Consider the following 12,567-nt stretch of genomic DNA (forward strand, 5'->3'; position numbering starts at 1 on the left):
TCCGTGCCCGGCTATTCAGGGCCTTTCTACAAGTGAAGCGGCGCGATACTTTGCGCCGCTTGCATCGCTGAAAGACGCTGAATGACAGAGAAAGTCACTCTGCCCTGCCATCAGCGCCTTTCATAGATGCTTCGTTCAACCCCCGGAGACCTGCGCAGAAGAGAGCAGGTCTCCATTGCTGCCGGACGGCGTGGGAACGGGATTAAGGTGAGTTTGAATAGTTTGTTATGTTATTGTAATGAAAAAGTGTGTGGCTTTATCTACGGAGTGGCTTTATCTACAGGGGGGGCTTTATCTAGGGGGGACTTTATTTACAGGGGGGCTTTATCTACGGGTGGGGGAGGCTTTATCTATGGGGGCTTTATCTACTGGGGGGCTCTATCTACAGGGGGGGCAATATACTGGCGGGGGCTATCTATGGAGCACTATATACAGGGGTGGGCTATATCTACAGGGGGCTATATAAAGGGGTGGGCTATCTATGGAGCACGATATATAGGGGTCGGCTATATCTACAGGGGGGCTATATACAGGGGTGGGCTATCTGTGGAGCACTATATACAGGGGTGTACTATATGTGGAGCACTATATACAGGGGTGGGCAATATCTACAGGGGGCTATATAGAGGGGTGGGCTATCTGTGGAGCACTATAGGGGGAGCTATTTTTAGGACACTATTTACAAGGGTGGGCTATATGGGGGCACTATTTACAGGGGGCTCTATGGGGGCACTATCTACAGGGGGCTCTATGGCAGGCACTATCTACAGGGGGCACGGTGTGTGTGTGTGTGTGTGTGTGTGTGTATGGTTTGCTATTATATTTAGGGGCATAGTGTGTGGTATAATGAGAACGTTATCTTTGTTTATATGTGTAGAAATGTTGGAAAAGTGAGAAGCTGAAGACATCTTAGCGGCAAACTGCAGAAATGGGCTGTGATCGGGAGAAGTCATCATAGAGGTCTGGACCGGATGGAGAAAAAGAACTAGAATCTGAGACGTCACCAGTGAGTCACTTAATGTAAATGTTTATTCTGCCTCTAATCAGTAATGTAGTCACTGTATGATCTGCAGCGAGATGATGGGTGGTATGATTATGATAGATATGATTTAATTTTTGTGAAACAGCATCTCCCAGCATATCCTCACCATTGTTCGGGCCATGCTGAGAGCTGGAAACAAATTAAAGCAAACCTATACGGTAGGGGTTGCACTAGATTGAGCTGTATTTGTGCTGGTGTTGTATTTATGTACTGAGCTTTGTTCTGGTGCTGTATATATGTAATGAGCTTGGTTCTGGTGCTGTGTATATGTACTGAGCTTGGTTCTGGTGTTGTGTATAGAACTATATTGCTTGTACAATGTACAAATGTTTTTATGCTCGAGTTACATAAAAAGAAATGTGGACATCATTGATTGGTAGAGAAAACAAACATGGCGAGGGGGAAGGAGATGTCGGGAAAGAGGTTGGGGGGGGGGGGGAGTACATCCATAAAGTATTGGCTTGGGCAGGCAACAGTCAGGTATTAGGGTTAGATTTAGGGGCTGCTAGAATACCATAGAGATTCCCACACTGTAAGCCAAGTGGGAAGGGTTTGTATGCTTTAGTTGCGGAAATGATGACACAAGACACAGGATTGATGTTCAGAAATAGTTCTCTTCGCTAGGCCAGGGTTGTTCGCCGCAAGGGGTGCAAACACTTCTCAGATACACTTATAGGCAGTGTTTTTAATATTGAGTTTCAACACAAAATGGTGCCAATCTCTGGCACTGGCTGGCAATTGTGGCTGACTCGCTGTTTCTATAGGACAAAGCCCGGGCTCCTCTATGATGCATGGGTATGTCGTCTAATGTCTCTAAGCCTATCTCTATCTCACGGCCTCTTCACTCTCTGCCACGCACAGGAAGGCCCTAGAAAACTTCACCTGCTGTCCCTCTCTGCCGCATCTTCCTGGGAGAACTCCTGACCACTTTTATCCAGCTTAAAGTAATCACTTACACACTCAAGGAGGCTCCTGCACTCCACTTTCTGGTTCAGCACTTGCTGGTTCATCGCACTCCATCCACCAAATAAAGGATCCTCTCTGGCTTTAGAGCTACTTATGCCCACGGGCACTACAACAGCACTCACCCTGCTTCTTCTAGGGCTGCAACCCACGCACACTGAACCACATTAGGTGGGAACAGCTGCCTTAGTGTACCCATGCTGTATGCATTCTCACCATGGCCGGCCTTAGGGTTGTGCGACCTGTGCGATTGCACAGGGCGCATCACTCCAGCAGGTGGAAGGGGGCGCTGCGCTGGCTGCCTTCTCCTGTTTGTTTCAGAAACATCCGGGCCACCTTTCCGCCCGGGCGCTTCTTCCCTCAGTGACTGTGTGGCACTACCTACAAGGGGGTTGTGTGGCGCTACCTACAAGGGGGTTGTGTGGCACTACCTACAAGGAGGCTATGTGGCACTACCTACAGGGGGGCTGTGTGGCACTACCTACCAGGGGGCTGTGTGGCACTACCTACAAGGGGGCTGTGTGGCACTACCTACCAGGGGGCTGTGTGGCACTACCTACAAGGGGGCTGTGTGCCACTACCTACAAGGGGGCTGTGTGGCACTACCTAAAGGGGTCTGTGTAGCACTACCTACAACGTGCTGTGTGGCACTATCTATAGGGGGCGGTGTGGCACTACCTACAAGGGGACTGTGTGGCACTACATACAATGGGGCTGTGTGGTACTACCTACAAGGGGCTGTGGTACTACTTACAAGGGGCTGGGTAGCACTATCTACAGGGGGCTGTGTGACACCACCTACAAGGGGGCTGTGTGGCACTATCAACAGGGGGAATCTGTGAGTGGTGGGCTGATGGTCATTTTAGTGAGAGTGGCGGGCTGATGGTCATTTTACTGTGAGTGGGGGACTGATGGTCATATTACTGTGAGTGGGGGGCTGATGGTCATTTTACTGTGAGTGCTGGGCTGATGGTCATTTTACCGTGAGTGAGGGCTGATGGTCATTTTACTGTGAGTGGGGGGCTGATTATCATTTTATTGTGAGTGGCGGGCTGATGGTCATATTACTGTGAGTGGGGGGCTGATGCTAATTTTACTGTGAGTGCTGGGCTGATGCAGTGGCGGACACAGACTGCAAAAGGCCCCTGTGCAGATAATGTGCCAGGGCCCCCCCGCCCCCCCCCCCAATACCGACAAAGTTACCTAAACATATATATGCATATAAAAATAAACCTTACTAATAAAAATTATGAAGGAAGATTTATATTGTACATTTTATTACCAGTTTAGAACACAAGTAACACATTTTTTTCCGGGTTAAATTCTTATCTAAACTAAGTCCCTAAATGTGGGCAAAGAAAATGAAAAACCTATACTCACCTCCTCCGGCGCCTCCGTTCCCCCTCCGCAGCCCCTATCCCTTTCTGTGTTTACAAAGCTGCTGTGGTGACGCGCGGTCGATGGCACATGACCGCTGCAGCCAATCAATGCCCTCAACAGCGATTTGCTGTGGAACTACTGTCCTCAGCAGCACACCAATGAGGAGTTATTGGCAGCAGCGGTCACGTGCCATCGGCAGCGCGTCACCAGTGCAGCCTTGTACACTTGTAACACAGACCGAGACAGGAGGATGGGGGCTGCGGCGGGTGAACGGAGGCGAGGGAGGAGGTGAGTATAGTTTTTTTATTTTCTTTGCCCACATTTTCTTTGCCCAGCTACTGTCCACGGGGGGCCCGCTGATGGGCTCGCAGCTACTGTCCACGGGCCTCTGTCTCAGTCCTCAGCATCGCGCAGCTGAGAACTGAGTCGGCCAGCAGAGGAACGGGCCCCCTTCCCACGCGGGGCCCTTGTGCAGCTGCACCGGCTGCACATGCGGTATGTCCGCCCCTGGGCTGATGGTCATTTTATTGTGAGTGGCGGGCTGATGGTTATTTAACTGTGAGTGGGGGGCTGATAGACTTCAAGTGGTTTTCACCTCTGAGCTCCAATTGAAATGAATAGGAGGTAGAAAATACCTGTGGCGCCCGTTTGGAGTGCTTTTTTTGCCTGTGTTTTTGCATTCAATGGCTTAAAAAAAACGCAAAAAATAAAAAAAGGTCAAGCAACGCTGTCATTTCAAAATCTGCTTCAAAATTCCTGAAGGAATTTTGAGGCAGATTTTTTTTGCCTCACAAAAAACGCTGTGTGAACATACCCTACAAGTGTAGTGTTTGTTTTTAGCCGTTATCTGTCTTTCTCAAAACAATTTTTGGTAGAGCTGCCCTGAGGAAATTTTATTTTTCCAGTGGTGCCTCGAGTCTGAAAAGGTTGGGAAACTCTGTACTAGCCTACAGGATCACGGCGTCCTACACCAGGATCCCATCGTGGATCAGCTCAGTTTGTCGTGGGAAAGGGGCCTAGGTGAGTACAATTTTTTAGGGGGGGGGGGCACTGCCTACAAGGGGGACGTGGGGGCTGTATGGCATGATCTACAAGGAGGAGGTGGGGGATTATGGGACTGTCTACAGCAGGGGTATCAAACTCGGCCGGGTATGTGGGCCACATATAGAAAAAATTAGAAGTTGATGGGCTGAATTTAAACAATCCAGTTTTCCAGTTTAAGTGTCGCTAAATGCAGTCCGGCGGCTCAGTTGGCAGCGTTTGGCAGACACACAAATGTCAAGAATGGGCAGCGCCTTTTAAGATAGTGCCACAGAGCGCTCTGTAGATGCTGCCACAGTGCCCTCTGTTGGTACTGCCACAGTGCCCTCTGTATATAATGCCACAGTGCCCTCTGTATATAATGCCACAGTGCCCTCGGTAGATACTGCCACAGTGCTCTCTGTAAATGCTGTCACAGTACCCTCTGTAGATGCTGCCACAGTGCCCTCTGTAGATGCTGACACACACCCACCCACCCATAGATACGGCCACAGTGCACTCTGTAGATGTTGCCACAGTGCCCTCTGTAGATACTGCCACAGTGCCCTCTGTAGATGCTGCCACAGTGCCCTCTGTAGATGCTGCCACCCACCCATAGATACCACAGTGCCCTCTGTAGATACTGCCACAGTGCCCTCCGTAGATACTGCCACATCCACCTATAGATAATGCCGCAGTGCCCTCTGTAGATACTGCCACAGTGCCTTCTGTAGATGCTGCCACAGTGCCACAGTGCCCTCTGTAGATACTGCCACAGTGCCCTCTGTAGATAATGCCACACACCCCTAGATAACACCCACACACTCACACACCCACACACCCATAGATAATGCCACAGTGCCCTCTGTATATGCTGCTACACACACACCTATAGATAATGCCACAGTGCCCTCTGTAGATACTGCCACAGTGCCCTCTGTAGATGCTACCACATTGTCCTCTGTAGATGCTGCCACAGTGCCCTCTGTAGATACTGCCACAGTGCCCTCCGTAGATACTGCCACATCCACCTATAGATAATGCCGCAGTGCCCTCTGTAGATACTGCCACAGTGCCTTCTGTAGATGCTGCCACAGTGCCACAGTGCCCTCTGTAGATACTGCCACAGTGCCCTCTGTAGATAATGCCACACACCCCTAGATAACACCCACACACTCACACACCCACACACCCATAGATAATGCAACAGTGCCCTCTGTATATGCTGCTACACACCCACCTATAGATAATGCCACAGTGCCCTCTGTAGATACTGCCACAGTGCCCTCTGTAGATGCTGCCACATTGTCCTCTGTAGATGCTGCCACAGTGCCCTCTGTAGATGCTGCCACATTGTCCTCTGTAGATGCTGCCACAGTGCCCTCTGTAGAAGCTGCCACAGTGCCCTCTGTAGATGTTGCCCCAGTGCCCTCTGTAGATGCTGCCACAGTGCCCTCTGTAGATGCTGCCACAGTGCCCTCTGTAGATACTGCCACAGTGCCCTCTGTAGATGCTTCCACAGTGCCCTCTGTAGATGCTGCCACAGTGCCCTCTGTAGATGCTGCCACAGTGCCCTCTGTAGATGCTGCCATAGTGCCCTCTGTAGATGCTGCCACAGTGCCCTCTGTAGATGCTGCCACAGTGCCCTCTGTAGATGCTGCCACATTGCCCTCTGTAGATGCTGCCACAGTGCCCTCTGTAGATACTGCCACAGTGCCCTCTGTAGATACTGCCACAGTGCCCTCTGTAGATGCTGCCTATAACGGTTCTCACCGGTTTGTTCGTGGATCCTCGTTGTCGTCTGGGAGATGGTGCTTGGAACCCAGGCAACGCTTGGCACAGCGGGTAAAGGCGGTCGGATGGATAGGCAGAAGTCAGGGCAGGCGGCAGGCGGCGTAATGGTATGGCAGCAATAGGTCAAGGCAGGCGGCAGACGTCGTAACGGGTATGGCAGCAATAGGTCAAGGCAGGCGGCAGACAAGGACAGTCAAGTTCAAGCAGAGGTCAGTAACGGGAAATCCAGACAAAGGCAGAAGGAACGGAAACAGGGAACTAGGGCACAGGGAACTCACGGGGAACTTGGTTGAACAAGCAGGGATGCAAAGGAGGAGGAAGTTCAGGGAATTAAGGCACGCGCTGGCCCTTTAAGGCAGATTGAGTCAGCTCGGGCGCCCTCTAGTGGCAGCAGCCGCACATCGGGGATGCCGACCACGGAAGGAGGTGATGGCTGCACTCACCTGACGCCATCCAGGACCAGCAGGACGTCCTGACCGGGTAAGTGGAGCTTGGGAACTGCGGGGAACGGCGCGGCAGCTGTTACAGTACCCCCCCTTTATGCCCCCGCTTTTTAGGCTTGCCTGGAAACCTTCGCTCAAAGTCCTTGATGAGAGCTGAGACGTTGATATTCTCCACGGGCTCCCATGATCTCTCCTCAGGACCATAATCTCTCCAGTCCACTAGGTACCATAATCTCCCCCGTGATCGTTTGACATCCAGGATCTCTTGAATTTCAAATTCGGCATCAGCTTCCGGTGCAGGATGGGCCGGAATCTTCTTAGAAAATCGGTTGAGTATGGTGGGTTTTAGCAGAGAAATGTGGAAGGAATTAGAGATTTTTAGGGACTGAGGAAGGCGAAGTCTTAATTAAAGTTACTGGATTAATTTGTGCAGTTATTTCATAGGGACCCAGAAATTGAGGAGCTAGTTTGTAACAAGGGGTCTTCAGACGTATGTACCGGGTGGATAGCCAGTCTTTATCCCCAGGAAGGAGCTGTGGCGGTATCCTGCGTCTTTTATCCGCGTCTCTTTTAAACCTGGCTACAGCTTTGTGGATGGAGTCCTTGGCCGTCTGCCAAATCCGTAGAAAGTCGCGGTGGACCGTTTTAGCAGCTGGAACCTCAGAAGGCACAGAGACAGGTAGAGGAATTCCTGGGTGCTGGCCATACGGCAAGAAGAAGGGAGAAGAGCGGGTAGATTCCCCTGTATGGTTGTTGTAGGCAAATTCGGCCCATGGAAGCAGACTTGCAAAGTTGTCTTGTCTCGGAGACATGAAATTCCTGAGGAAACCTTCAAGTATTTGGTTTATCCGCTCTACTTGACCATTGGATTGGGGATGGTACGCGGAAGAGAAGTCTAGTTTGACCTCCAGCAGTTTGCACAAGGCTCTCCAGAACTTGGATGTGAACTGAACTCCTCTGTCAGAAACAATGTGCTCAGGAAGACCATGCAGGCGAAAGATGTGCTCGACAAACAGCGTTGCCAGTCGGGAAGATGACGGAAGGCCAGAGAGAAGTACGAAGTGCGCCATCTTGGAAAAGCGATCCACCACAACCCAGATTACGGTACACCCAGCAGAACTAGGCAGATCGGTGATGAAGTCCATGGCTATGTGCGACCAGGAAGAGTCAGGCACAGGCAGGGGGTGAAAAAGGCCAGCAGGTCTTGAATGGGAGACTTTATTTTGAGAGCAAGTGGAGCAGGCAGAAACAAAGTCTTTAGTGTCTTGGGAAATGGAAGGCCACCAGTAATGACGACCAATCAAATCGAGAGTCCTTTTGATGCCAGGGTGCCGAGAAACCTTGGAGGCATGACCCCAACGCAGAACACAAACCCTTTGTTTAGGGGGTGCGTAGGTCTTTCCTCGGTGAATGTGTACCACTTCAGCAGGAGCAGCGATCACAATACATTTCGGATCTATAATAAACTGGGGGCTGGGCTCTTGGTCTGTGGGGTCAAAACAGCGAGATAGGGCGTCAGCCATGGTATTTCCAGCGGGTTTGTAGTGAAGCTGAAAGTCGAATCTGGAGAAGAATACTGCCCACCGAGCTTGACGAGAGTTTAGGCGTTGAGCAGTCTGTAAATATAGGAGGTTTTTATGATCTGTGTAAATGATGATGGGGTGCCGTGCACCCTCAAGCTAATTTCTCCATTCCTCCAGGGCCAATTTAATAGCTAAAAGTTCTTTATCTCCAAATCCATAATTTTTTTCGGCGGATGTGAACGATTTGGAGAAAAAAACGCAGGCCACAAGTCTCCCAATACAAGTCTTCTGGGACAGAATAACTCCAACTCCCACAGAAGAAGCATCGACCTCCAGAACAAATGGTTTGGTGGAATCCGGTCTGTGTAGGACTGAGGCAGAAGAGAAGGCATCTTTGAGAGCTTGTAATGCGGCTTCGGCCTCCGCGGTCCAGTCTTTAGCATTAACCCCTTTTTTGGTCAGAGCAGAAATAGGTGTCGTCATAGAGGAGAAATGAGGAATAAACTGGCGGTAATAATTTGTGAATCCTAGCAGGCGTTGGACCGCTTTGAGTCCTTGCGGATGAGGCCAGTTGAGAATTGAGGACAGCTTGGCTGGATCCATTTGAAGACCCTGGTCGGAAATGACATACCCCAAGAAAGGCAGGCTGGTTCTCGCGAAGAGGCATTTTTCTAGCTTGGCAAACAGGGAGTTCTCTCGCAGATGCTGTAACACTTGGCGCACATGCACACGATGAGTTTGAATATTGGGGAGAAGATTAAAATGTTATCCAGGTATACCACCACACAGCTGTACAACAGATCTCGAAAAATGGCATTAACAAAGGCTTGGAAAACCGCAGGAGTGTTACAAAGTCCAAAGGGCATGACAAGGTTTTCAAAATGCCCATCACGAGTATTGAAGGCGGTTTTCCATTTGCCTCCCTCGCGGATACGGATGAGATTATAAGCTCCACGAAGGTCTAGTTTGGTGAAGATCTTCGCCCCCTGTAGCCGGTTAAAGAGTTCTGACATCAATGGTAGCGGGTACTTGTTCTTTAACGTGATATTGTTTAATCCTTGGTAATCAATACAAGGACGCAGGGAGCCGTCTTTTTTCCCCACAAAGAAAAACCCTGCGCCAGCAGGAGAGGAGGACTTACGGATGAATCCTCTCTCCAGATTTTCTTGGACATACCTAGACATAGCCTCAGTCTCGGGCAAAGACAAAGGGTAGACTCTACCTCTGGGAGGCGTGGCGTTGGTGACCAGGTCTATGGCACAGTCGTATGGATTGTGAGGAGGCAGCGATTCAGCTTGTTGTTTGCAGAAGACATCCGAGAAGCTTTTATATGGAGTAGGAAGTCCTGCTGAGTTAGGTTCTGTAGGCTGAGGCTTAGGTGGGCGAATAGATAGCAGACAATGTTGGTGACAGAAGTCACTCCAGCGGGTAATTTGTCCTCCAGTCCAGTCAATAACAGGAGAGTGCTTCTGCAACCACGGTAGACCTAGAAGCAAAGGGTTCAGAGAGTTCTTTAACACATAGAAGGAGATATGTTCCTGGTGCAGCACCCCTGTTAACAGGAGAATGGGCTCGGTGACGAGATAGATAGTTTCCTGTAGGAGCCTCCCATCTGCAGAAGCAATGGACAACGGTTTGGTGAGTCTTTGCACTGGGATTTGGTAGGCTCCTGCACTCCACTTTCTGGTTCAGCACTTGCTGGTTCATCGCACTCCATCCACCAAATAAAGGATCCTCTCTGGCTTTAGAGCTACTTATGCCCACGGGCACTACAACAGCACTCACCCTGCTTCTTCTAGGGCTGCAACCCACGCACACTGAACCACATTAGGTGGGAACAGCTGCCTTAGTGTACCCATGCTGTATGCATTCTCACCATGGCCGGCCTTAGGGTTGTGCGACCTGTGCGATTGCACAGGGCGCATCACTCCAGCAGGTGGAAGGGGGCGCTGCGCTGGCTGCCTTCTCCTGTTTGTTTCAGAAACATCCGGGCCACCTTTCCGCCCGGGCGCTTCTTCCCTCAGTGACTGTGTGGCACTACCTACAAGGGGGTTGTGTGGCGCTACCTACAAGGGGGTTGTGTGGCACTACCTACAAGGAGGCTATGTGGCACTACCTACAGGGGGGCTGTGTGGCACTACCTACCAGGGGGCTGTGTGGCACTACCTACAAGGGGGCTGTGTGGCACTACCTACCAGGGGGCTGTGTGGCACTACCTACAAGGGGGCTGTGTGCCACTACCTACAAGGGGGCTGTGTGGCACTACCTAAAGGGGTCTGTGTAGCACTACCTACAACGTGCTGTGTGGCACTATCTATAGGGGGCGGTGTGGCACTACCTACAAGGGGACTGTGTGGCACTACATACAATGGGGCTGTGTGGTACTACCTACAAGGGGCTGTGGTACTACTTACAAGGGGCTGGGTAGCACTATCTACAGGGGGCTGTGTGACACCACCTACAAGGGGGCTGTGTGGCACTATCAACAGGGGGAATCTGTGAGTGGTGGGCTGATGGTCATTTTAGTGAGAGTGGCGGGCTGATGGTCATTTTACTGTGAGTGGGGGACTGATGGTCATATTACTGTGAGTGGGGGGCTGATGGTCATTTTACTGTGAGTGCTGGGCTGATGGTCATTTTACCGTGAGTGAGGGCTGATGGTCATTTTACTGTGAGTGGGGGGCTGATTATCATTTTATTGTGAGTGGCGGGCTGATGGTCATATTACTGTGAGTGGGGGGCTGATGCTAATTTTACTGTGAGTGCTGGGCTGATGGTCATTTTATTGTGAGTGGCGGGCTGATGGTTATTTAACTGTGAGTGGGGGGCTGATAGACTTCAAGTGGTTTTCACCTCTGAGCTCCAATTGAAATGAATAGGAGGTAGAAAATACCTGTGGCGCCCGTTTGGAGTGCTTTTTTTGCCTGTGTTTTTGCATTCAATGGCTTAAAAAAAACGCAAAAAATAAAAAAAGGTCAAGCAACGCTGTCATTTCAAAATCTGCTTCAAAATTCCTGAAGGAATTTTGAGGCAGATTTTTTTTTGCCTCACAAAAAACGCTGTGTGAACATACCCTACAAGTGTAGTGTTTGTTTTTAGCCGTTATCTGTCTTTCTCAAAACAATTTTTGGTAGAGCTGCCCTGAGGAAATTTTATTTTTCCAGTGGTGCCTCGAGTCTGAAAAGGTTGGGAAACTCTGTACTAGCCTACAGGATCACGGCGTCCTACACAAGGATCCCATCGTGGATCAGCTCAGTTTGTCGTGGGAAAGGGGCCTAGGTGAGTACAATTTTTTAGGGGGGGGGGGCACTGCCTACAAGGGGGACGTGGGGGCTGTATGGCATGATCTACAAGGAGGAGGTGGGGGATTATGGGACTGTCTACAGCAGGGGTATCAAACTCGGCCGGGTATGTGGGCCACATATAGAAAAAATTAGAAGTTGATGGGCTGAATTTAAACAATCCAGTTTTCCAGTTTAAGTGTCGCTAAATGCAGTCCGGCGGCTCAGTTGGCAGCGTTTGGCAGACACACAAATGTCAAGAATGGGCAGCGCCTTTTAAGATAGTGCCACAGAGCGCTCTGTAGATGCTGCCACAGTGCCCTCTGTTGGTACTGCCACAGTGCCCTCTGTATATAATGCCACAGTGCCCTCTGTATATAATGCCACAGTGCCCTCGGTAGATACTGCCACAGTGCTCTCTGTAAATGCTGTCACAGTACCCTCTGTAGATGCTGCCACAGTGCCCTCTGTAGATGCTGACACACACCCACCCACCCATAGATACGGCCACAGTGCACTCTGTAGATGTTGCCACAGTGCCCTCTGTAGATACTGCCACAGTGCCCTCTGTAGATGCTGCCACAGTGCCCTCTGTAGATGCTGCCACCCACCCACCCATAGATACCACAGTGCCCTCTGTAGATACTGCCACAGTGCCCTCCGTAGATACTGCCACATCCACCTATAGATAATGCCGCAGTGCCCTCTGTAGATACTGCCACAGTGCCTTCTGTAGATGCTGCCACAGTGCCACAGTGCCCTCTGTAGATACTGCCACAGTGCCCTCTGTAGATAATGCCACACACCCCTAGATAACACCCACACACTCACACACCCACACACCCATAGATAATGCCACAGTGCCCTCTGTATATGCTGCTACACACACACCTATAGATAATGCCACAGTGCCCTCTGTAGATACTGCCACAGTGCCCTCTGTAGATGCTACCACATTGTCCTCTGTAGATGCTGCCACAGTGCCCTCTGTAGATACTGCCACAGTGCCCTCCGTAGATACTGCCACATCCACCTATAGATAATGCCGCAGTGCCCTCTGTAGATACTGCCACAGTGCCTTCTGTAGATGCTGCCACAGTGCCACAGTGCCCTCTGTAGAT

Source organism: Rhinoderma darwinii, chromosome 1 (assembly GCF_050947455.1).
Source record: "Rhinoderma darwinii isolate aRhiDar2 chromosome 1, aRhiDar2.hap1, whole genome shotgun sequence".
NCBI lineage: Eukaryota > Metazoa > Chordata > Amphibia > Anura > Rhinodermatidae > Rhinoderma > Rhinoderma darwinii.